The sequence below is a fragment of the Ictalurus punctatus genome, chromosome 3 (assembly GCF_001660625.3).
Source record: "Ictalurus punctatus breed USDA103 chromosome 3, Coco_2.0, whole genome shotgun sequence".
NCBI lineage: Eukaryota > Metazoa > Chordata > Actinopteri > Siluriformes > Ictaluridae > Ictalurus > Ictalurus punctatus.
This window is the reverse complement of record NC_030418.2, coordinates 33,121,847-33,149,196: the sequence shown is the minus strand read 5'-3', so window position 1 is coordinate 33,149,196 and position 27,350 is coordinate 33,121,847. Positions and strand designations below refer to the sequence as shown.

The 27,350-nt window shown below is 40.0% G+C and overlaps 1 non-coding gene across 1 annotated transcript; it reads right to left on the bottom strand.

The window, feature by feature from the left end:
• Positions 1 to 3,128: 3,128 nt before the first annotated feature.
• trnal-aag (transfer RNA leucine (anticodon AAG)) lies at positions 3,129 to 3,211 on the bottom strand. The gene has a single exon. It is a non-coding gene; the product is annotated as a tRNA-Leu (tRNA).
• Between the last annotated feature and the right edge of the window lie 24,139 nt (positions 3,212 to 27,350).

The following is a 27,350-nucleotide window of genomic DNA, read 5'->3' as shown; positions in this document are numbered from 1 at the left end:
AGTGGTATTAGTAGTAGTATAATTTTATAATACATTTCTATATGCCAACCAATCATCAGGAATGAACACAGGATGACCATAACATATGCAGCCATGGCCAATCAATATCAATATTTTATTTATGCACCGAGAGAAAAGAACAGACTTGATGCATCAGTGTAGCATTCTGGTTGAGTAAGAGACTTGATGAGTTTCTTACTCATAAATAAACAGTACGTATATTAAAAAAAAAAAAATCTTGCTCTATTGAACCCACTGTTCTTATGATGTGAAAATATCTTCGCACAGTCTTCAGAGAAGCAGAAAGCTGACATTGTATCTAACATTGGATTACATAAGCTTTAACTATGTCCAACATGAACTAGATACATGCAATGTGCTCAATAAACCTTCCAGTATTACTAGGACTAAAGGTGTGTGTGTGTGTGTGTGTGTGTGTGTGTGTGTGTGTGAGAGAGAGAGAGAGAGAGAGAGAGAGAAAGAGAGTGTTTGCACAAAAACATGTTCTAGTGTATTTTAATATGACTCTACTGTTAAAATGGCTCAAAAACAGCTCTTCACTCAGCTATTACATTATAATGCCAAGGTCCTGAGTAGGCCTCTGTGGACTCCATGGACAATATTTCACTAATGCCACTAAATTAGGTGCAGATTTGCCATCTGGAGGAGTAAAATATTCATGTCATATCTGGCATAATGTGGCATCGTTAATGTAGCTTGAAACCAGCTGGACAGGGGACAGCACTGCAGAGGGGCCTGTTGTATTAAATGGCTGATGGACCTTGTGACAGTTCACATCAATCATGATGGATATGAAAACCCAACGCAGGGCACAATCGCACACACATTCACACACTACAAACAATTTAGAGATGCAAATCAGCTTACAGCGCGTGTCTTTGGACTGGGGGAGGAAACCGGAACCCGAAGGAAACCAAATAAATATTTGAATTTAATTATTACTTACTGTGTTAGGGATCTCTCTGTGAATGCAAGTTTGTGAACTTTCTTTTACAACAGGAGCACATGAAAACGAGTAACCTCACTTATCACAATGGGAGAGAATAGAGTGTAGATGTCACACCAGGAGAGGCGGAGATGAATGAAAGTAGGGATGCACCGAAATGAAAATTCTTGGCCGAAGCCCGAAACCGAATATAATGAAAAACTTGGCCGAAAGCCGAAGGCCGAAACCGAACACGTTTTTTTTTTTTTCGCGTTTTTTCCATTTATTTTGCCTTTTTTTTTTCACCACTGCACAAATTAAATAGTCAAAATGTGTTTTGTGTTTTACTATTTTGTCTTGCTTTTCAAAGAAAAAAATCAATTACAAAAACTACAATTTCAAAATATTTATTTAACACTGAACATTTTTTTTTTTTCATTCCAGCAGGCATAGGCTACCAACAAGGCACAATATAACTTTAAATAAATAAATGAGTAAAATAAAAATATTTCGATGTGGTCATCTTTGAGCTCCCCTTGAATAGCCGATGTTAGGCCTATCAACTGACTGCTGAAAGAATGTAACTCTCTGTAGCCTAAAACAAAAAAGTGCATTAAAAAGTGCATTGACAAGAGTGCAGACAATGGTTCTATTTGGTTCTATACGGCTGATTATATTAGGGATATATACCACTCACGTCCCTGTACACCTCGCGGAGTATTATAGTAGATATAGTATAGTTAGATACGTTGTTAATGTTATGTTCCTTGATAGATTTAGTTAGTTTAAACTATAGATTAGTTCATTTAGTCCCTTTGCCTGTCTTGACTACGTTTTTTGGATTATGATTTGGATTTTTCTGCCTGCCCTTAAATAAATACGTCTTTACCTGCTTCCGTACTCGACTATCTTACGTCTCGCGACGTGACAAAATACTCCGGAACAGAAACAAAAAAGTAAACATCCGAAGAGCACGTGCGTCATGCACGTAGCTCGCGCATGCGTGTGCCCCCTCATTGAGGTCGTGACATCCACGCGTCTCACTCTGGTTGCTAGGCTATATGGTTGCGTCATCAAACACATCATTGTTCGGTCAAATTTATTCGGCTTTTCACTTATTCGGCCGAACACTGAAAATGCTTTTTTTGCTATTATTATAATATAATATAATATATCACATAATTTCAGTTGCCGAACATTCGGTGCATCCCTAGAAAGTGCAGATAGCTTTAATACAAACACCACCAAACACAAAAACAGGAACTTAGAGCTTGTGGCGAAAGCTCTGTGGCTAGGAATCAACATAAAGCAAAGACCATAAACACAGCAACCGAGACAACGGTAAAGAAAGACAAATGCAAGACAAGGAGTCCCCTTTCCTTAACACACGGCTCCTGAAGCACATAGTCAGTTCAGGAGGGGGTCCTGGATCCACAGACCAGATGTCTCTAAGCATTTCAGAGTTTCATTGTTTTTCATCCCTTGCAGGGCTGGATAGATGACGCTTGAAGTGTTCACTGAGGTTCCGAAGTAGGTCGGTCTCTTCCGCACCATAGAGAGATGACATAGCATCCCCAGCCTGGCTTGCGCACAGAGCGACAGCTACTGCGCAGCCTGTGGGGGGAACAAAGCTCAAGGGGGAGTCTGAGACGGGAGTGACGTTCAGCATGAAGTTAGAGGGGGACTGAAGTTCTCCACGAGGCTAGAGTGAGGAGCAAAGTTCTCCACGAGGCTAGAGGGGGGAGCAAACTTCTCTGCAAAGCATGAGGGGGGAGCGTTGTCCTCCGTGGAGCAGGAAGGCGGCATGACATATGGCGCAATGAAAAGAAAATGAGCGACACCCTCTGCCGAGCAGGGAGGCAGAGCAACGTCCTCAGCTGTGCAGGAAGGCAGAGCGACGTCCTCAGCATAGTAGGAAGACGGATGTCTTCTTATCAAAAGTGGAGCCTGGTATAGTGACGTCCAAGGCAGAGCAGGGAAGAAAAGGGGAGCTCTTGGCCGCATCGGGAGGCGGGAGGTGTCTTCAGCTAAATACATTTACATTTACATTTATTCACTTAGCAGACGCTTTTATCCAAAGTGACTTACAAATGAGAAAGATACAAGCAAAATTCCATGCAAAGAGGAACTACATTACAAACAGTCTTTGAGACCCTCAACAGAGTGTAGCAACTGGGCAGATTGTCAGAAGTGGGATTTGAACCCACACCTCTAGAGGAGACTGCAACCTTAACGCAGCACCATAGACCGCTCGGCCATCCTGACGGAATAGAGAGACTGAGCGGTGTCCTCAGCTGAACAGGGATGCTGAGCGGTGTCCTTGTGTCCATCGTGATGCAGTGAGGTGCACTGGCTGCTGGCAACTGTAATCCAGAGTTCCTTCTCTGATATTACATGACATTAGAAATACAATTCAAGTGCATACATCTTATATCTAACCTTGAAATTGTTTTGGTCTGAAAGTGTGATAATTGCTTTAATAAGTGCATTTGTTAAAGCTTGGGTTCTCAAACATTTTTTTAGCAAAGGACCCCATTAAATATACTGTAAATAAATACAACAATATTTTGTCTATCTATTGGAGCCATTGACCTTTCTATCCAACAACACATTATTTATAGGCATTATTTAAGTTGACATTATTTATAGGCAACTGGCTTTTGAGTTATTGAGGATTAGATTAAACCAATTCAATTCAAGTGACCCGTCAAGTAGCCTAATAACTAGAAGAAATCACCAACACATATAATATAACTTTAATAGCATCTGATTGTTATTTTCACCACTGTAACGACATTTAAAAATCATGATGTCCCTGGGTATGCTTCTAAGAACCCTAGGGTCGTCCAGGCTTTACTTTTATACCATGGTGTTAAAAGACACTGAGTGAACTACACTAAGTCCTTGTGTTTGTTGTTCAGTGCTGGTTTATTTAAACCCAGTGGGAAAAACTCATCTTCTTCCCTGCAAATTTAAGGAAAAAAAATGGATAGGAAGGTGAGTGTGAGTTTGTTTAACGGAGCAATAAATCTGTTGCACATAGTGAGGACTGCTGCTGAGGTAAACACTGAGTTGATAGATGATTCTCATTTATATACTGTATGAGTTACAGGCTTTGAGTAATGGCCTTTAATGCCTCCTGTCATGTTGGTTTATCTGTAGCAATAAGAACATTTACAGTGTCATATGCTAATAAAAGCTAAACGTTTTAGCATGGAGAAAGTTTCTGATGAAACATTTTAGAACAGAAGAGATCAAACCGAGAACACGTTGCAGATTCAATTATTTCCTTCCTTTAGCATGTAAGGGCAAGTGAGGTTAACACTGCTTTAAGGCTCAGACACATCGAGCATCAACCGATTCCAGCAGCATATTAAAGAGAGCAGGGAGAAGAATGACAGAGCTGCCGTGTAATTCAGCTTCATAAATATTCCACAACCAAACTCAAGCAGGATTTAAATGATTCAAAAAGTAATCTGACTCCTCAGTGTGTTTCCACTTTATTTGAGATAAAGCTGGGGCTGTTTAATTAAATACAGTCTATTTATATCATATTACTAAGAGGATCTGATTGGGGATCTGGGCAGTGAATGTTAGGATATTGTTTTCATTGATGTATTGTAGGTTAACATGATCAGAGATACGAGATTTACATGTGATTGTCGCACACAACGACTCAGACCTCCTCTATATCAGCGATTTACAATAACTCAATTAATGCTAGACTTAATTCTCATATGTTTGTGTGTGTGTCTATGTGATCAGCAAGACTCCATAGCATTAGGACCACACCATCAGACCACTCATTCTGTTTCCCTGTCCTTTGACTAAATGAATCTAAAGGTGGAAAAGCTTTCCATGTGTTTCTCAAATGGAAAGAAGCTCATGCTGGGGATTTGTTGGTGAGAGTGTAGCAGAGAGTTTGAAAAAATAGTGAAAAAAGTTTCCGGCAAGGGTTTCGATTTTAGATTGTGTTCTACATTTTGTTCTCCCTGAGAAAAAAGAGATGAAGTTCCTGTCAGAGAGATGCTGAGACTTCTATCGGTGAAATAAGAAAACCATATATGATCAATTAATATGAATCCTAGAAGATTTATTCAGTATGTAATACTAATATACTGTATGTTCGTCATTTGTGTTGATTCCTGGATTAGTTGTTGCTGAACCACGTGCAGGAGAAAAACCTGAACTTTTGAACTGCATCTCTGTCACCCCCAATACTCTGAGGCTGCAGTTATGAGAATCCGTTGTCTCTCTCTCTCTCTCTACTCTGATGGTCTATTGATTTTTCTCTGCTCTTACATTCATTGGAGGATTTTCTCAATGAGATAATACAGTCGTGATATCGTCTGAAATCTCCATCCAGTGCCAAAGGCCCTAATCCTTATCTCCCCTAACAGGGAAGCTGACTTTAGCGTCACTCAGGAGGTTGTTCCCGTGACCTGCTGAAGGTCTTCTCTTTTCCTTTCTTTACTTTTCCAATCACTCTGCACTGAGTTGAGACACTTCAGCCCTCACACACCACACACACATACTCCCTAATCTCTACATATCCACATTGAACTAGTGATGCAGTTAAAACAATGAGACTCTGTTTGTTTTTTATATTTAAATAACTGCTTTCAGAGTTTCACTGATGCTCTCGTTTCATCGTGAAAGTGAGCATCTTTAAATACAGCGATGCTACACGCAACTGAAAAGCTATTGCTCTCACACTGGACAAAGCAAAGATTCTGCAGTTTCCATTCAGATGAATATGTCTACACAGCAGAGACAGAGGGAACCTGAATCATCCATAGCTGTCAATAAATGAAGAGAAACCGATTCAGATTTCAGATCTGATCTTTGACCTTGCGTTATGGATGATGCACAGCTTTAAGTTAAGATTACGAAGCTGATATATCTTTCATATATCATTGTATTTCATCATGAAACATGTTGTAGACAGTGTGAATACACTCACCAGTTGTGGAATGCAATGGAGGGGCAGTATTACACATATACTGTAAATATGACATTGTGAATTATTATTCAAATGAATTGTCCTTCTAGAGTCTAGTAGTTACTTTTTTTTTCTTGAGACTCCATCGTTATGTAACGGGTTGTAATATTCATAATATGAGTAATTTGTTTCACTAAAATCCCCTTGATATTTGGTGGTGTTGATTTTTGTTGTTGTTTAAACAATTTGTTATTTTCGCAAACAACTGTTTTGGGGTCTTTTTTTGTTTTTTTGTCCCTGTGCTGGTGGACGCCATTTTATACCGGCACGCTTCTCGCGCCAGTTTGCTCTATGCATCCTGGGGAGAGGTAAGAGTTTTTTCTGAACTCTTCATTTAAAAGTTGTAAAAGTTCATTTAAAGTATTCAGTAAGTTAGTTGTTAAAAGTATTGTAAAGGGTTATGCTATCCTTTAATAGTAGTTTTATGTTTGGATGGCATAAATATGTGAAGTTATGTCAAGTTCAATGGGCTGTGCAATATGATTTGGTGCGCTCTGGATAAATACAGACCGGCTAATGAGTTTTTATATCATGCAGGAGGTTTAAAACGGTGTTTTACCATCGATGATGGAGAATGCGATTGACCAACAAACCTTCCTCGGTTAATCAGAATTGGCATTTGTCTGACCTCGTCTTCTTCACATACACACACAACGCAGAACGGGTAACTGTGGTCAAAGTGGACCAGTTACATTGTTGTTATATATCAGATGGTTGGAAGATTGCACATACCTGTGCTAAAGAAAAGGTTCGATATTCGACTGTGCATACATCAGGTGACTATACTTCAAAAGATTGCATACGGGTGTAAATTCAGACTGGTCTTACCAACAGAAGAAGATAAAAAAAAAAAGTGGTTGAAATTGAAATGGATTGAAACAGAAATGCTCATTCTAGGAGTCAAGAAAATAGTAACACTGATTTGAGCAATCTAGCAGCAGATAGGTCAGTCCATTTCAGATCAGATAAAGATAAGAAGTGAGGGAAAAGAGTATACAGATACCCAAGCTAAGAGCGTTGAAGCAGGTCAGGTACATACAGACCCACTAAACTTCAGTCTATCTGGAATGAAATTGGTGATGCAGTCTGATGTGAAGGAACCTCCCTGCTTCAGAGGAGATGGGTCTGACAAGCTGTCAGTATGTAAGTGGGAGGAGCTGATGGATACATATCTGCAGAAGACAGGCATACCATTAGCAGAGCAATATCAAGAGATCTTATGCAGATTGATGGGTAAAGCTAAAGATCTTGTCAGAGTAACACTTTGTTGCAATTCAGCTCTAAACCAAGTTGAGAACCCAAAAGTTATTATTGACATCTTGAAAGAACATTTTGCCAATGTTAAATATTCATGCATGGCTCTGGCTGATTTCTACAGCACTGTCCTGTTAGCAGGAGAGGATCCTGTTGAGTACTGGGTGCAACTAAACAAGGGAGTGGATCTTGCAGAGGAGGCTCTGAAGGGACTTGAGCGACAAATGGAGGACCCATGCTAAGAAGCAGCCATGATGTTTGTAAAGTACTGCCCTGATTCCACTCTTGCTGCAATATTCAGATTTAAAGCTCCTGAAAGATGGACTGCACAAGAGATTCAAGAACAGCTTGATTGGTATCAGATTGAAATGAAAGAAAGAACATCAGCCAAACCAAAGCACCATGCTGCCACAAGACATATCACAGCTCACATTCAGACATTCAACGAGCATGATTCAGTTAATGCTGGCCCCCCAGTAGAGTCAGGTGAGCGGAGTAGAGTGAGTAATGTATACACTGCACAGAGCAAAAACAATTGCATGAACACTTTAATCAACCCTCCTGGACCACATGCTGTCTCAGAACACCCAGAATGTGGGTAGGCAGTTGTCAACATACAGGCCACAAAGTAAGCTGTGTAGAATATGTTGCTCTCAAGAACACTCTACCATAGCACATTATCATAGAGAACACCTGTGTTCCCTTTCAAAGGGAACTTCAACGTTGCATTTAACATAACAGCAGTATGGGAACGCCTTGCACGCGTGACCGGTATCTGAAGCTTGTGTAAAATCATGCCTCTACTTATAGGCCTGCCATGATCAGGCAATTAAGCGCGTCGCCTGATATATATATGGCACCTGTGAACCACGCCGCCAGCCTTATTATCTTCAGTGAGACTGCATGTCTGTTGTTTGTGTGACAAAAACGCTTCATTTCTACTCGATATTTTCTCAAAATCTCTTCACTTTTCTATCCCTTTTATAGAAAGAAAAAAAAAAAAGAAAAGAGAGGGAAGTAATGAGCGAGAAAGAATTCAGGAAGTCTGTTACACCTTGCTCCCGTTTCATCACGGGGAAAAGTTCACACTTTCTGGGTGAAGTGTTTAGGAGTGCAGCATGCGATGTCAGGATTGAGAGGCTGCGCATGGTAATGCCTACATTAAGCAGCTCGGCTCGCGCTCTTCTCGGAAGCTGAAGCGAGTTGGGTTTCAGAGCCTCGCGGATCTGGGCCAGTCGCTGCCAGGGCAGCTAGCCGTCTCAGGTTCGGGGGATCTCTTATGGATCCGGAAGAGGAGCCGGAGACGAGCGCTGGTCTATCTCTTGCTCTGTCTTCCAGGTTTGGCTCTCCACTGGATTTGGGAGCTCGCGTCGCGACTCCTCCTTCCGCTATGGAAAGCCAAAACGGGAGTGGAAAAAACACACACACAAAAAATAATAGTAAAAATTCCTCTCTGACTCCGAGGAGCCAGAAGGATGTGCTAAAAACTGAGAGCAGCATATAAAGAAGTGATTGAAGTGATTACTAAGGCTGGATGAGCCTTTTTCTCCCCAGTGAAAGTAAATCCCTCACACTGCAGAAACTCCCCTGTCTTCCAGAAGTGCATGACAAAATATCAGACTTCTGGGGGAAAACCATGCATAAGCCATATTTATAACCCCACGATGTTGGATTATTCAGCCATTGTGGGGAATGAACGGCATGGCTATTTAGCTATGCTGAAGGTGGAGGAGGCGCTTGCGAGCTACCTCTCTCCATCGACGGCAGGTAATTAGGGGGGCCGGCTTTGCATCGCAGACCAACGTATAAGGCCGCCGAGGCATGGGTGGGCAAGCCTGTGCAGTAGTAGTCTTGCTTGTGGGTTACTGCAGACAATGACAGTGTTGCAGGCCTACCAAGCAGACCTGCTGAGTGAGCTCGACAAATGGCGGCATTAAAAAAAGCCAGTTCCTTCCCTGTTGTCTCGAGCTCACTTGTGCCAGCACTTGTGCGAGGGAGACCCAGCAGGTGAGTATGGCAGCCCGCCAACCCCCACAGACAGCCAGGGGAGCTGGGCAGCCACAGTCACGGTCTGCTACTAGGCCTGATCTGAGAATGGTCATAAATGTCACTAAAAGACCATCGGGCAGCGTGGAAACTACTGCCAAATGTGTCTCCATGGGTTCTGTCTACCGTAGAAAAGGGTTACCAGGTCCAGTTTATAGCTCGACCCCCCCGGTTCAGAGGTATGCTCACCATAGTAGTCAGTACAGACCAGAGCCCGACGTTAGCGCAGGAAGTAAGTTCCCTTTTGGACAATGAGGCCATAGAACATGTACCCCGTTCCCTAAGGGAGGGAGGTTTTTACAGCCATTATTTCCTGGTAGACAATAAAGATAGGAGTATGCAGCCAATTTTAGATCTTCGGATATACAGGTTCAAGATGCTGACGCTCAAACTTATCGTGCCACAGATTCAGTTTGAGGACTGGTTTGTGGTGATAGATCTAAAAGGTGCATATTTCCACATAGAAATATCACTAGCTTTATCCCCTCACACCTTCACAAAGTGCATGGGTGTCACTCTGGCTCCATTGTGACTCCAGGGCATCTGTGTACCAAACTGGAACTGGGAACTGGCGGTTCAACATCAAGATGTTGTTCTCGCCCACATGAAGAGCTTGGGGCTCAGGTTGAATCTCAGAAAAGTATGCTTTCCCCAGTGCAGTGGAAAACTTTTCTAGGGGTTATAAGGTTATAAGGTTATAAGGATTCTACTACAATGATGGAGCCTCTGTGGGGCAACATCCTCTAACTTCGAGGTTCATGCGTGGTGTCAGGTGGCTGAGGCCCACCTGCAGGCCGCACATACCTTCCTGGGACCTTCTGTGGTCCTGGAAGGTCTGTCAGGGGCCCCATTTGAGCGCTTAGAGTGGATCTACGGTCTCAAGCCGGAGGGCTGATTTATCACCCTCGGCCAGAATTATGGAAACTGTGGGTCTGGCTCCTGAGGGGCACCAGCTCATAGATTCTGGTCTCACAACTGAGATTGTACAGACCATGTTAAATGCTAGAGCACCATCCACAAGGAAATTGTATGCACTCAAGTGGCAGCTTTTTGTCTTGTGGTGTGAGGAATGTCATCTAGATCCAGTGAACTGCGCAATAGCTACAGTCCAGGAGTTCTTACAAGAGCGTTTCTCAGTGGGGTGGGCTCCTTCTACAATCAGGGTTTACGTGGCCACTGTTTCGGCCAGCCATGCCCCTGTTGATGGAGCCTCTGTGGGGCAACATCCTCTAACTTCGAGGTTAATGCGTGTTGTCAGGTGGCTGAGGCCCATCTGCAGGCCACGCATACCTTCCTGTGACCTTTCTGTGGTCTTGGCAGGTCTGTCAGGGGCCCCATTTGAGCCCTTAGAGTCAGCCTCTGAGAAGCTTCTGACTCTAAAAGTAGCTCTTCTGCTGGCCCTGACATCTCTCAATCGAGTGGGAGATCTACAAGCTCTCTCTGTTGCCCCTTCCTGCCTTGACTTTGCCCCTGAATTAGCCAAGGCCTTCCTATATACTAGGCCGGATTATATTCCTAACGTACCTACATCGGCTGCCCACCCTGTGGGGTTGCAGGCTTTCTCCTCTCCTCCGTTCCTCACACCGGAACAAGAGAGGATGCATCTGCTTTGTCCAGTAAGGGCTCTCTGTACTTACGTCCACCGCTCCGGCCAGTGGCGTAAGTCGGAGCAGCTGCTGGTCTGCTTTGTCAGCGACAGTAAAGGTGATGCTGTGTCAAAGCAGCGCATCTCGAATTGGATAGTGGAAGTAATCTCTATGGCTTTCGAGACGCGCGGTCTCGCCACGCCTCTGGGCATAAGAGCTCATTCCACTAGGGCAGTCGCCTCCTCGAAGGCTTTGTCCAAAGGGGCATCCTTGCAGGATGTGTGTGCGGCTGCAGGGTGGTCTACGCCACACACATTAATTCGTTATTACAGCCTGGATATTCATTCCACCCCGGGCTCGAGTGTCTTGCAGTGACCCTCAGGCTTGGGTACTTTTGAACAGGCCGTACCCTCAGTATGACGGAGTGGGTATTCCCATTCCCATACTATTATGCTAAATGCAACGTCGAAGTTCCCTTTGAAAGGGAACGTCGTGGTAACCCTGTTCCCTGAGAAGGGAACGAGACGTTGCATAGCACTGTCATACCAGGGCAGGCCTGTGAATTGTGTCTTCGCTTCAGATATTAGAGGCTGGCGGTGTGGTTCACAGGTGCCATATATATATCATGCGACGTGCTTAATTGCCACATCACCTGATCATGGCAGGCCTATAAGTAGAGGCGTGATTTTACACAAGCTTCAGATACCGGTCACGCGCACAAGGCCTTCTCAGGGAACAGGGTTACATGCATAACCCCGATGTTTTCCACAGTAGGAGAGACTGTATGCGTGACCGATACAGACCTGACCCTGCAAGTATGCCGCTATTTCAGGGTCAATCAGGTTTAAACTAGACAGCTCACGTTTGGAAGGAGGATGCGTGGGCAAGAGTGAACTACCCCTAGAGAGTACTGACCTTTTTTGAGAGTTTTATTAGAGGATGTGTGCACAAGCTCCAGCCGGGGCTAAAGTGATAGTACAGAATGTCCAGACAGTTGAAATGTTTGAAGAACTGTTCTATGCACCTGTCAGTGTAAACAATAAGTTTTCAATGAAGGGAATGCTTGATATGGGGTCCATGGTCTGGACCCCAGGCCAAAATGTCTGTATGAGGGGGAGCTAAAGATTTACAGAGAAAGCTGTCTCATACCTGTTCTTGTCATACCTGGCCAGCAGGATGATTTGATCATCGGAACCAATGTGATTAAGTTCCTCTCACACCGCATGAAAGGCATTGATGACTATTGGAGACTAATTTCTAGTCATACTTTGGAATCACCCACAGAATGTAAGTGGTTCCTGGATGTCATGGCCAACACATGTCGATGGAAGGATTCATAGTTGCCAGACAATGTGGGAACAGTTAAGTTACAACAGAGTGTTACACTTCTGGCCAGACAAGAACCATTCGTATCTGGAAAACTTCCAAAGAATGTCCCTATTTCACCAGGGAGCACCGTTATAGTGGAAGCACCTTCTTCAAGGTCTTCAAGGTTCTTCAACTGATCTCAGACACACTGGTGTCATAAGCACAAGCCATTACACCAGTGACCGTAACACCAATGAGAAATTTTCATGCAGTTAACATGCTGTTAACTGCATCTGAAAGCACACATCATTACAGAGTGTGGAAGGAAACCCCTCTGGTGTTGGTTGAAATGGAAACTGACCTTTGACGCTGGTAGCACTTGTCTACAACTTATTTTGTGATTTCAAAAGACGAGTTTCGAAATAGCTGAAAAGTCGATGACATGAAATGCAGTTAAAATTCAAACCAATTATTTTTGGTTGAAAATGCATATGCTGCATCCAGTGCTATTCCATAGGTTTGCAGCTATATGGTTGGTTAGTACCCGATGATATATTGAGAAATTTTCACTGATCACCAGATTGATGTGATTATCACCGCCAGGATGCTTTCTGGATCCTCATCATGGCATACACACAGCGACCACCTCAACATTGTGAACTATTGAACTATTGTTCTCTGCTTGATACATCACTTTGCTTGTATTTTCTCATTTGTAAGTTGCTTTGGATAAAAGCGTCTGCTAAATGAATAAATGTAAATGTAATATTAGTCTAAACTGATTTTTTTAGTCTCGTGCTTTTAAGCAACATAGTATTGCAGCTGAGAGCGAAAGAGAAAAAAGCAATCTGCTTTGTCAGTGCATTTTTTCCCCCTTGGAATAAAGGAATGTGCTTGTTTTTTGTCCGAAGAGCTCTACACAAGAAAAATCTTGTAACATCAGAGGCATGAACTTCATGACCTTTGCAGTCATCAGATCTGTATATTTTGTCTCAAACTTGCAAATTTATGCCGCTTCTGCCCCTTTCACTGACCTCCTCATTTCCTCTCCTTTTCTTGAGTGTATTGTATAAATGTCTGGTATGTTAATGAATCTTCTGAAGTCTGAACTTCAGTAAAAAAAAAAAACAAAGCTCTGAGTTATTGAGTAGCACTTCACAGATGAATCATCAGCAAACAATGTGGCATAATGATCCATTTTCAGAGCTGTTTGACAGTTTACAGAGCTGTCGTGAGAGGTTTTCAGTGTAATCAAATAAATCTGTGGCTTTACATTATTTTCAGAACATAAAACCTGTCCTGATAGACCAGTTCTGCACCATCCATCATTTTCCACTTCTGTATTGATCAGAAGGGGAAAAAAGAAAGACAGAGAGCAACTGCACAATATTCGATAAACAATTTCACTTTATTTGGTATGAAGAATTACTGACATTACAAACTGCATAACTAAATGTGTTAGTCTCTCTCTCTCTCTGTGTCTCAGAGAATATGTTAACTGATTTCACACTGAGGTCATAAATTTCCTGTTCTTTCTCTCAGAATTTACCAGATTTATAACAGAAATGATTATTCAATTGGGCACATGGTGGCTTAGCAGTTAGCACGTTTGCCTCAAACCGCCAGGGTTGGGGGTTCAATTCCTCTGTGTGCAGAGTTTGAATGTTCCCTGCGTGTTGTGAGGGTTTCCTCCGGGTACTCCGGTTTCCCCCAGTCCAAAGACATGCATGGTAGGCTGATTGGCATGTCCAAAGTGTCCGTAGTGTATGAATGGGTGTGTGAGTGTGTATGTGATGAATTGGCACCTTGTCCAGGGTGTACCTCGTCTTGTACCCAATGCTCCCTAGGATAGGCTCCAGTTTCCCCGTGACCCTGAAGAGGATAAGCGGTATAGAAGATGGATGGATTGATAATTATTCACATCATATGTATCTATAGCTTTGGTCATGTGAAATCTGTGCAAGGAAAGTCCTTGTTGACTCTGTGTATGTGTACATTAAAAAGTATTTTCTGTGTTGGTCTTCATAACAGGATTATGTACAGCTTGTGAATTGATTTTTCTTCTTCTTTTAGCTACCACAGCCTCAAGGTTGGACTGCAACACTATCAAAATCTCCCTGTAATGGAATCAAGCTCCCATTGAATGAAATACAGTGCTGGAGAAGGCAGTTTATCCAATTACTTCCTGGCCCTTTATACTCATTTTAGTCACAAAATATAAGCAAAATAATTAAGTGTATGGTATAATATGAAAATCTGTTGTACTTCACTCATCACTGTTTGTCAGCCATAAAAGGAAGCCTCAGGTAAGGAAGGCTGTAACAGATCTAAGTGCAGTTTGAAGATTTAATGAAGAAACTGGCAGACAAATTCAAAGGGGTCCAAAAACATAATCCAAAAACAGACAAAGGTCAAAATCCAAAATCACAAATGAGGAGCAAACAAGGTCAGAATCAGAATAATCACACACAGGAAAATACAGCTTCACAAGTTCAGGCATATACACACTGAGCACTACTTCACAGTGTGTAACTGTTTGTGAGGCCTTTATATGGTGTGGTGGTTGTGTTCAGGTGTATGCGATTAGTAATCAGGAAACTGTGAACATGACAAGGGGTGTTTCTCAATACTCAAATTGATGCTTCCTCATTCCTTGCTCCTCCGTCCTCCAGCCTGTGACCCGGAAATCGATCGACATCAACCATCTTACAGGACATATCAATTCTCTAATTGTACCATGAGGAGGTGAAGAACGAGGAGTGAGGAAGCTTCCAGGAGCTAGGAGCGAGGATACACAGGTGTATCCTATGCAGATGTGTTTCTTGTGCAAAAACTTGACGCACGTATAAATTCCCCTTCTTTTTTACATCTGCCAGAATCTCAAACAAAAAGTCCTTTGATGATGTGATGGAATATAATTAAATAATTGAGTAATTGATCCTTGCATGTTTGGATATGCAAAGCTGCACAAAAGATGCGATAATTTTTGCATTGTTTATTCATTTTTTAATTGTTGAATAATCCAGACATTTCACATACTATCAGTGCATTTTTGCGTTATTAAGAATGTTGCATTAACAAAGCTCCAACAACATAACGGCAAATCCCTGAAGAGCAGTGAGGTAATCCAGTTGAGCTCAGTCGTCATTAATTGACGTCACTTTGAAGTGACGCTTGACAGAGTGAGGATATTCCATTCGACTTGCTTTGATTCCTCTCTCCTCGCATCTCATCCTTGCATCCTTCCCTCGCATCCTAAGGGGGTGGAGCTAGGAAGCAAGGAAAGGAAATGAGGATGTACAAATAAGAAATGAAAAGCACCCAAGGATTCAAGGATGAGATGCGAGGAGAGCGGAATCGAAGCAAGTCAAATGGAATATCCTCGCTCTCTCAAGCGTCACTTCAAAGCTATGCCAATTAATTATGACTCTGCTCAACTGGATTACCTCACTGCGCTTCAGGGATCTGCCGTTATGCTTTTTTTTTTTTCTTTTTTTTTTTTTTTTTTTTGAAGTGCCGTCATGTTGTTGGAGCTTAGTTAAGAACAACATTCCTAATAAAGCAAAATGCACTTATAGTATGTGAAATTTCTGGGTTATTCAACAATGAATTAATAAACAGAACATAAATTATTACATATTTTGTGCAGCTTTAAATATCCAAACATGCAAGGATCGATTAATTACAATAATCATTGTAAGCACATTATTATTGAATTATATTTCACACAAAATTCCATCACATCATAAAATGACTTTTTGTTTGGGATTCTGGCAGATGTAAAGGAGGAGGGGAATTTATACGTGCGTCAGGTTTTTCGACAGTAACACTTCCGCATTGGATACACCTGTGTATCCTCTCTCCTAGCTCCCCTGGAAGATTCCTCACTCCTCATTCCTCGTCTCCTTGCGGTGCAATTAGAGAATTGATCTCCTTCAAGATGGTTGACGTCGATTCATTTCCGGGTCACAGGCTGGAGGACTAGGAAATGAGGAAGCATCAGTTTAAGTATTGAGAAGCACACAAGTTCAATGGTTGTTGGGGCGTGCAGTCTTATGCGGCCATGTTTGTAGTAAAATTGTAAACTATTTATCATCCTTTAATGACCTTGATCGGAATGTGAGACAGAAAACACTGAACTCTAAAATGTACTGGAATAGCTAGAATAGCTAGAATTTAAAAAGGCTAACAGTACCAGTGATGAATGAATTTAACAAATAGATTAAATTATAAAACAGTTAGTTCCGGTCCACTAATTTGTTTGGTCGAGCGGCTTTCCAAGAGTGCTTATAGTTACTATAAAAGCACTGGATGTCTCGCTCTGAGTATCACTCCACTCATTTGTGTGGACACTCATTATTGACATCATCAGCGGATGTAGCAAACGTAAATTTTCAAAAATATAACATTTGGCTTAAAATATCAAAGCTCATCAGATGAAGATGAAAAGGAAGAAGAGAAGCCAATTTCACCAGAAACACCTTTAACAGGAATGTACAAACCATTGTGAGCTAGCTAGCTAGTAAGCTATAAAGTGAGTGTGGCTTCTTTGGGTTCTATTTCTGTTAGCGGAGCGAAAATAAACAGAATTTTGGCCATATTGTGTATCTCGATATTCAATATACTTGTTTTTATAGAGCTGTTTTATAAAAGCAATATCACACTCGCAATTGTGCGGTTATACTGAATATCTGCATGACTATAACAATTACCTATTGTACTCAGCCTGGAGACTCATACCTATGGCCGAATCACAGCCATGCCGATATTCTGTATAACCACACTCTTGCTTGTGTCCGATATCAGTATTGGATATTGGTCTTCACTTATATAGCGCTTTTATCCAAAGCACTTTACAGTGTTTCTCATTCACCCATTCACACACACTAATGGTAGCAGGGCTGCCATGCAAGGCGCTAACTTGCCATCAGAAGCAACTTGGGGTTCGGTGTCTTGCCCAAGGACACTTCGGCATGTGGATTTACGTGGGCCGGGAATCGAACCGCCTGCCACAGCCGCCTATATATATATAGGCGCCTATATATATATATATATATATATATATAATTTGACTTCTGTGGCTATTTTTTTGTAGTCATAAATTGACATGCTGCATCCAAAAAATGCATCTTAATACAGAAGCATTGAAGAATTGCTAAATTATTAATTGAATTGAAGAATTCAATTGGATGTCACTGGTCAGCATAACCACATGATGATGATGATGATGATCAGACTTCAGACTTTATGTAAGATCAGAAAAATAAAGTTAGAAAGATTCAGCTCCTTCCTCTGTCTTTTGTGTCATTTCTTGTGTCTGTCTGTGTGTTATGTTTACTTGTAAGGATTTACATCAGGATTGAAGCTTGAGGAAACCCCCCCCCCCCCAATTATTGACTATTGTCTGGTAAACAATCGGCCTGCGTATGATTCTCAGACTCGCAGTATGATAATATGAAAACCTTATATTTGGGTTTGATACTTTATTTGTAACTCTAGAAATTGGAATTTGCTCTTCCTTTAAGTGATCATGAGCAGAAGTATAATACATTTATCATGCCAGACTGTCATTATGTCCAGATCGTCATTCTCATAACTCAGTGTCTCTGTGGTACATACACTGGCCCTTATTTTAAGTTTTGTATAAAAGAAAGCAAATTTAAGCTAAACAAATCTTTCTGACTCGTGCATGAAAATGTCATACCCGTCAATTCAATGGGGTCCGAAGCTTTGCCAAAGATGAACTTGATAATTAGGGAAAGATGACAGCAGAATTTGCATATGCTCATTTTACAATTCCAATTTGAGCACATGCAATGTTAATGAACATCAGCTACTGTAATTAACACTAATTAGGCAACAGCTGAATGTATGGCTATAGATTCAGCCTGGCAAACAGACATTATCTGGATTCTGTTTAGCAGAACATAACGTATGCATTGTTTATGGAGATGATGATTTCTGTGCAGCTCAAGCTGCTGCTCATAATTCTATAGAGACCATTTAAACGGAATTCAATTAGTCGCCTGATCGCCGGATGCAGAATGTGTTGGATTTTCTGAGTTACTGCAACACTTCATGTCCTGTTGGAAAATTCATGTCCTCACTTTAGTGCTGTTTTCTACTCAGCATGTCGTTCATCATGGAAATGAGCTCTGAGGTCTATTACCTGGTCTGCTTTTCTTAAAACCTGCTGTTCAGTGTGTGATTCTGAGGAGCCACTTGGTGGATAGAGATTCTGAGTCGCTGTTAGTGCTGTCTCACTTGACCCCCCCCCCCCCCCCCGTACCCCCCATCGCCCAACCCCCTATGCATAAATCACATACACTCAACAACCACTTTATTAGGAACACCCATAACCCTGCTCACTGATGCAGTTATCCAATAGGCCAATCACGTTGCTGGAGTAGAATGCATAAAATTGTGCAGATACAGGTCAAGAGCTTCAATTAATGTTCACATAAAACATTAGAATGGGGAAAATTATGATCAGGATACTTTGTCCATGGCATGTTTGTTGGTGCCTGAAAAGACAGTTTGAATATTTCAAAAACTGTACATCTCTTGGGATTTTCAAGCACAACATTCTCCAGGGTTAATACAGACCGGTGCGAAAAACAAAAAACATCCAGTGTGCGGCAGTTCTGTGGGCGGAGACAACACTGCAGAAATTTAATCAGCACCTTCTGACTGAATCAGGTCTGAGAATCCAACCAGGCCGTGGTATATAAATAAATGTAAAAAACTGCATACAGAGGGTCATTCTTTTTTTTTTTAGATGCCTTCATGCAAAATGTAAAGTTATTTTATTCTATTCTGTTTGTTCCTGATGTTTCAATGTGTTGCTTAAAATAAGGGAGGTGATTTGTTGGTATCCAAACAGAAAAGCTTGGCTTGATTTATCACTGCCAAAGCCAGAAAGCCTGCTTCATAAATAACTTTACATAATATCGCATATAAATAAGCAAAGAGAAGGAGGACTATTCATAGCCCTGTTTATTCTCTCAAAACAAAGTGGGAAAACACATTCTTCATGTAATTCCTCACACACCACTTCAAACAGGGCTAATGTATGCATGACAGCATTTCAGGAAGGGCTTTACAGCTCTTGACAGTCGATCCTGTCGTTGTTTGAATGATGAAAAAATTAAGGGGTTTCTTCCCATAAGAAATGTCCATACAGTCAAGAAAGCTGATGAAGATATAAGTGGGATATGGAATAAAATGAGAAATATTACTATATTATATATATAATAAAAATCTATATATGATATTACTATATTTTAATAATGTGGCTATTCCTAAGTAGAGCTGCTCACTGTAAGATCATTACAGTAACGACACCGTGAGCAGTTCAGCCTCTGGACGACCTTCTCTCTCATTTTCTCACAGCACAGGAAGTGTAGAATTATAAATACTAACGATTCAACCATTACTCTGTTATTACTCAATGCATATTTTCCTTTTATTTATGCTTTGTATGTGTAGTGTTATACTATACCACAAGACTGTTGAATTCTGCATATCGCATATTTATGTTAAGTCACATATTATGCACTTGCTTTAATATATTATTGTTCCTTTAGTACAAATGTACACAGGGACCTTTGTGACAGACTGATTTCAAATGTGTGTAATTGGTGATATGGTGACGTTTTACTTTGCATTTAAGGTGAACAGTATTTACTGTATATACTGTACTGTATATACACAGAAAGTTTAGGAGATCCAGTATCTTCAGTGAACACTTTATCCTGGTCAGGGCCTTGGTGGATCTGCAGAATGTGAGGTGGGAAGAGTTGCAAGTCCATCAATGGACGCCAGGGGCAATTTAACAGAGCCAATCTAGTTAGCGGCATGTTTTATGGAGGTAGGAGGAAACCAGAGAAACCAGAGGAAGAGAGAACATGTGAAACTCTACACCGATTTAATCTACACAGGATTAAACCCGAGACCCTGGAGCTGTGAGGCGGCAACATTACCCTCTGTGCCAATGTAATGCACCGATCATAAATTTATCCCTTAACAAATTCACTTTTCATTCAATTGTTGCTGCTATAAACCTTTCTCAGCATGACAGCAAACACACACACACATATGCAAACACACACACATACACAGCGGGTACATCTTGACTGCAGGCTGTAACACACACCACATGTGGAGAGCCGCAGGAAATCCCACAGCCTGGAAATAAACACCACACACCACACACTGAATTTCTATATGTGATATATTTCCTGATGTTTCGCCACGTTTTCTATCCTGCTGCTCGCACAGCTGCATTACTCTCTCTCTCACGCTCAACCCCCGTGCAACCCCCCAAAACACACACACACGCTGAACTGTTGATTCACACTGTGCGCCATTTTTACACACACTGGTGAGTCAGGTGCCAGTTTTGGCATCATTTTGAGATTTTTATCAACACAGATGAGAGGAGGAGAGCTGCTGCATGTTCAGTGCTGTTCTGAGAAGGTTAATGTTGATAAGGTTAATCATGATATTCTCTGCTATTTTCATACCATATCATAATTAGGAAATTATCTGCATGTAATACTCAGATCTCTAATACATAAGGAATAAAATACAGTGGGTGTGCTGTTATAGGAAAATAATCCGTTTCTGTTACCACGCTGAGGTTGATTATTTTCCAGTAACGGCACATCCAGAAGTGTTTTATTCCTCTTCTACCACAGCAATTTGATTTGTTTTATTTATTAAAGAATGATATACTTTTTACTCATTTATAGTTACATTTAATGCTGCGGAACATCAAAAAGATAAATTCGTTCTGAGTGATTCTGAGGAGCCACTGCAGAGTCATTGTTAGTGCTGTCTCACTTGCCCCAATTGCCCCCCAGATTTTCTAGTTTCTCAATCTAAGTTAAGAATTTTAGTAATAAATCAATATGAGCTTCAGTTTTTTTTCTTTTCTTTTTCAATTGAAAAATAACATATTGACTATTTTTCTTACTCCACAGGCTCCAGTGGACACAAACTTTCATGGGCATAAAGTCACAGATTAATGCTTTCATTTTCCCAGACTGCAAAAGTGCTCTGGTTAAACCAGTCATCTGTAAATACATGAACATTTGGCATCTTTAATAGTTTATTTAATAATTAGTAATATTATCAAGCAATTAATTAAGTAATCCATTAATTCTCCCATGTTGAGATTAGGAGATCTGGAGGACAGACACCCTCATACCCTCACCATCATCCTTGAATCCCTACAGAGTCTCACAGCTGGACAAAGCTCATTTCATTTCGGCACATAAGAAATCACTGGAGCGAAAGTACAAAGGGATTAATGATGATGATGATGATGATGATGATGATGATAGTGGTGGCTGTCTTTAATGATGTCACTTGAGGCAGGCTGTAATTTAGCATTGAGGACAGAAAGAAGAGCAATGTAGCTCTAGTATAAGGGCTGCTGCTGATCCATGTAACTGACAGTAAAATTAGGTCAATATATTTCTTTATGGTCTCTTTCTGTGTTCCACTAATTATACTAATTTACACTGGGCTGCTGCAACGGTTAAGAATGAGATCTTTATTTATAATTATTATCACTCCATTTCGTCTATGTCAAACTTTTTATTTTATTTTATTATATATTACTACTTGTCTTTTTTCACTGCACACTCTTCTTTTTGGGGGGCTTGGAAGAAAAAAGCAGAAAACCTCAATGATGAAAGCTCAGTATCACTCCTCTTCTGTGTCCAGATGTTCTACTCAACTCACAATTTTTTTTAAAAAAAGCAACAGTTGTTCCAATTAATCTCTTCATGTCACTAACTTTACCCTTTTTAAAACAGATTTTTTCCCCCCAAGGGCAGAAAAGAAACACACTTCTCTCCAGATTACTTTACAGTGGTGCTTGAAAATTTGTGAACCCTTTAGAATGTTCTATATATCTACATAAATATGTCCTAAAACATCTTCAGATGTTTCACACAAGTCCTAAAAGTAGATAAAGAGAACCCAGTTAATCAAATGAGACAAAATATTATACTTGGTTATTTGTTTATTGAGGAAAATGAGCCATTTTACATATTCTGCGAGTAACAAAAGTATGTGAACGTTTGCTTTCAGTACCTGGTATAATATTTGTAATAAGTGTAATATTTTTGTCTCATTTGATTAACTGGGTTCTCTTTATCTACTTTTAGGACTTGTATGAAACATCTGAAGATGTTTTAGGACATATTTATGTAGATATATAGAACATTCTAAAGGGTTCACAAACTTTCAAGTATCACTGTAAAGTAATCTATCTGGAGAGAAGTGTGTTTCTTTTCTGCCCTGGGGGGGGGGGGGGGGGGGGGGGGGATGTTTTAAAAAGGGCACAGTTAGTGACATGAAAAGATAAATTGGAACAACTGTTGCTTTTTAAAAAAAAAAAAATTGTGAATTGAGGAGAACATCTGGACACAGAAGAGGAGTGATACTGGAGCTTTTAAAGCACCTTCTTTCAAGCACCACTGTATGTCACAGATTCAGTCCTTTGGACCACTGTTGTGAATATTTTTCCAGCAATCTGCATCTCTATTCAGGTGCCGTGATTATCGTTAGTGATTTATCAACTCCTCATCACATGGAATTTTTCTAATTAGCCACTAAAACCCATAATCTAACAAATCCATTGCAAAATCTAATTTAAACTTACACTAAAGTTTCATATAGAGTGCAAAACTAAGGGTTGACTATATATTTTATATAGATATTACATTAATAAAAATGTAAACTGTAGATTTAATAATTAGTGACAAATCGCATGATGAAATAGTCTGATGGTGCCGTCTTGCTTTTCCGCAGCGTCTGAATACATTAACATTCTAATGCCATTGAAATTCTAATGGCATTGAAACTCATTTTACATCAACTGAAGTTTACCAAATCAACGAAAAATTAAGAAATGAAGCTGGAATCTTTATTGTGCATGTCAAGGTTTTTAATTCTTACTGCCCATGATTCATTCATTTCATTAATGCTGCAACATGCGGTACTCATGAGTGGTGGCTCAATGGTTAAGGGTCTGGGTTACTAATCGGAAGGTTAGGGTTCAAGCCCCAGACCCACTTTTGGGCCTTTGAGCAAGGCACTTAAACCTATCTGCTCCAGTTATGTTGTCATCATGGCTGACCCTGTGCTCTGACCTCAACTTCTTGAAAAGTGCAAAGAAAAGAATTTCACTGTACTATAATGTCTCTGTGACAAATAACAGCTTCTTCATTCACTGAGCTTTTATTCAAGTGGTGCCAGTTATAAAACTACAATGAACTTTTAAGTCCATGATTACAGATTGCTATCCCCTCACACTGAAATGCACACAGAAAAAAACACAAAGACATGTGAGAGCCAACAGGCTGTTATACAGAACAGCCACAGACTTCAGGTTGGGTAAATTTATTGCAAACGTTTTCAGTTAAAAATGTCCTCCTCTTCACATGCCTTGTAGCGTAACATGATTAGTCTATACATGATTACATAACGATTGCTTAGTTAACATACCCTGGTTTAGTAACTGGTGAGATAAAGAGCAGCCTATAGTCTGTATGCAGGTGGCATGGTGAGAATGTGCTAATTGATTTCCACCAGTGTTCCCTTAACTCTTTATCCAACTGAGAGATTTCTAACACTGTATAAAATATACGGTATGTGCTCTGTGTTTTACACGAATTAAACAAACCCAAAGGCATGCACTGATTGGTGAGTGTATATCAGCATCATAGAAAAGCAGATGGAAGAGTTAAAGAATTCACAGCGTATCAGACGGTGCGTTACGATATGCCTTTCGCTTTGAACAATGTGCTCTGGGGGATTTATCAGACTTGACCTATGGCTGCTGTTTAGGAGACTCATCAGTTCACCCTTAGGGGACAAAGATGTTCTTATCTCACTTGGTACTCTTAAGCTTGCTACTGTTTGCTTGTATTTCCTCATTTGTAAGTCGCTTTGGATAAAAGTGTCTGCAAAATGTAATCTTGAAAAGAGCCACAAGTTAATGTAGATAGATAGATAGATAGATAGATAGATAGATAGATATTGATCCTGAAGATAAATGCAGGGGCTGGATGCTGGGGAAATGATGAAACAGAAAAAACACAAACAGAAAGAAAGATAATGTTTTTTTATACAAGCATTGGCCAAAGTATTAATGGATTCATTATTGTTTAAAAATGTTCCCCCAGATTTGCTGAAGACTCTCTAGTAGTGTACATTAAGTAAGGTTATACAATATAAACATACAGTACTATGGAAATGTAATGGCCGCCAGCAAAACCCTCTGTTTTCACTCAATATCCTCAGGTTTCAGTCAGTATTCTCAGGTTTTCATTTTAGATTTTCAGATTTTATTCAATATTCTTGGCTTATAGTTTATATTCATTTTCTGGCCTCTCATGTATCAATAAAATATCCGTACGTTCACAGAAAATCGTATTAAATAGTAAATGTGGATGCTAGCCAAAAAAGCTCCTTTTCCAGCACATGTAAGCATTAGTGTGTTCAATTCTACTCAATAGTCCTCTTTTGTATGTTAGAGAAAGTCTCACTGCTGCAACTTGTTTGGCTTCAACATGAACAGGATCCGGATATCTAGTTGGAAGCTTTCTAATAATTATGATGTAGTTTATTGCTTTCGGCTCTTCAGCCCCAACTGCTGAAAGCATTCAGCACAAGGATAACTGCTGTATGCAACACTCAAGCCTAATAAGAAAGTCGAGTGCTTTCTAGGATAGTTAGCTATCGTGTTTGAAGAGGCTTTTTAGCAGCGAACTCATTCACTTGCTCTTCCTTATTGAGTTTTTTAAGTCCTATTTTCTTCTTTTTAAAAAAAAAAAAAATCCTTATTTGATGGCTTCAAAGCACTAAGTACAGATAATTTTGTACTTTTCAGAAAAACTTTAGAGTAGCTTTGTGGCTTACAGTTCTTGAACTTAACTTGGAATACAGAAACTTAGAATGAACTTTTTTTATGGTGTTGTTATCACAATTTTTGGGAAACCAATGCAAACTATTTTTTTTTTCTGTGCTAACATACACGTGCTATGTTTTTTGAAGGTCATGGCATAATGTTAAATGAATGTTAAATTCACAGGTTCTGGATGTCTGATATTTATGTATAAAATATTATGTTTGTTATAACATCATTTGAACTGACAGCTAAATGCTAAATTTGGCCTCTCATTTACTGTCATATAAATGCTGTGAACATGGGAGAAACATGGTCCTGGTTGGATTGGATATCTGTGCCCAGCGAACTTTTCCATATTTTCTATCCCATTTCCACATGATCGAAACTTAGACAGCTAATCAAGAGTTTAATCATAAAAAACTCCATTATAACTCCATGTTCTTCTTCTGAGCTGTAAGGCAGTCTAGCACCAAAGTGACTTCTCTCAGTTCTCCAGAGACAGAAATGTTCCGCACAGGGGATTTCATTTCCCTCCAGTCTGATGTTCCCATTGAAATCCAGGACAGAGTCTATAGTCTTATATTTTTACTTAGATATGAAATGATAAATTAGTTGGTCTCCCCGTATATTTTTCAAAACTGCATAACACGGTCTGATTCAACATTATGTCTATTTAGAGATTTACATCAAAGTCACCCTTGTGCATATGCTTGGCAACATTATACACATGAGAGTTAAAGTCTCTTGAGCTTATACTCTTCCAGGCTGACCCCCACACTACTGGCTTTGTTAAAATTACTGTGATAATATTTCACTTCTGACAAATTTCACCTTGTTCAATGGAGTTTAACACCATAAATCTAAACACACTGTGAGGAAAAGAGCTGTCAAGCATTAAATACTCCCTGCAAATTATCGGGAAATAATCACTTTATTAAATTAAATCTACTAGAGCAGGGTTCCTCAACTCCAGTTCTGCAGACCCCATTGCACCGCACAGATTCCTATTGCAAACATGCATGATCTATATATATATATATATATATATATATATATATATATATATATATATATATATATATATATATATATATATATAGCAATTTGACTTCTGACTTCTTATTTTTTTGTAGTCATAAATTGACATGCTGTATCCAAAAATGCATCTTAATACAGAAAGCATGAGGCAGATTTTCTTGACTTCTATTGCCAGTTAAGAATATTGTCCCATTTCTTACAAGCCAGTTTGGTGGATATTAACAATTTATGTCACCACACTTCAACATAAGCCTTATTTGGAGTAGATTAGTTTTACATGGATTAGTTACTGGTGTATTTCTGGGATTTTAGTCAGATCAGCCAAATCAGTCACGTCAATAATTTTTATGTTCTCCCATCGGGAAAAATTACACTGTCATTTACCTAGTAAACAGTAAAGGACATATAGAAATAACACCAAGTATGATAAATGAAATGATGGTATATTTATATAGCTGCTTATTCTCAATTTATATTTTATTATACTTCTGATGCTGTACTGTCTTTTGTCTTATATTGTCTATTCTAGTTTATCTGTTGCTGTAACACTGGAATTTCCCAGCTGGGATTAATAAAGTGTTATCTAAGAATATCTTGTGGGAAAAGAGGTTTTGTCCGTTTTCTTCAGTATAAAGACACCAGGAAGCACCTTTTTCTATGGTCTTCAGCTGAAACCAGCAAGTATTGGCTGATTTTCAATAGCTGTTAGGTGTGTTATTGAGTAAGCTTTAAGTGGGCATGTAAGCGGCTAATGATCAAACGCAACCTGGAAAACTCTTACAAGAGGTAATAATTAAGGTTAAAACAATCAGTGGGCTCTTTTGCCGTGTGAATTGATCATAATTACTACCGAAATTATTTAACATGTGCATGTCGGGAAAGCTTATACAGTCCAAGTAGCACTAGAAAAAGGTAACTTCACCCAAAATAAATAAATGGAAAAAAAGAAGAAAAAAAAACCACTTTTAAACACAACCAAAGCACAACCATTTTTCAGCTGGTGGGAGAAAGAGAGAGAGACAGCTCATAAATAACTTAATGCAAATAGGTGTCAGGTGTACCACATTAATCAGCTTATCCCCAGACTTCTGCTGAACCACCTCCCCAGGCATGAGCCAGCATATAATTAAATTGTATGTTGTATATTTCCCTGTAGTTAGATAATTGTGAAGTGTGTGTGCACCAGTATTACATTATGTCAAACCTTTAGCTATACCATATCTTTGTAAACAGGTGAGTGAGTGG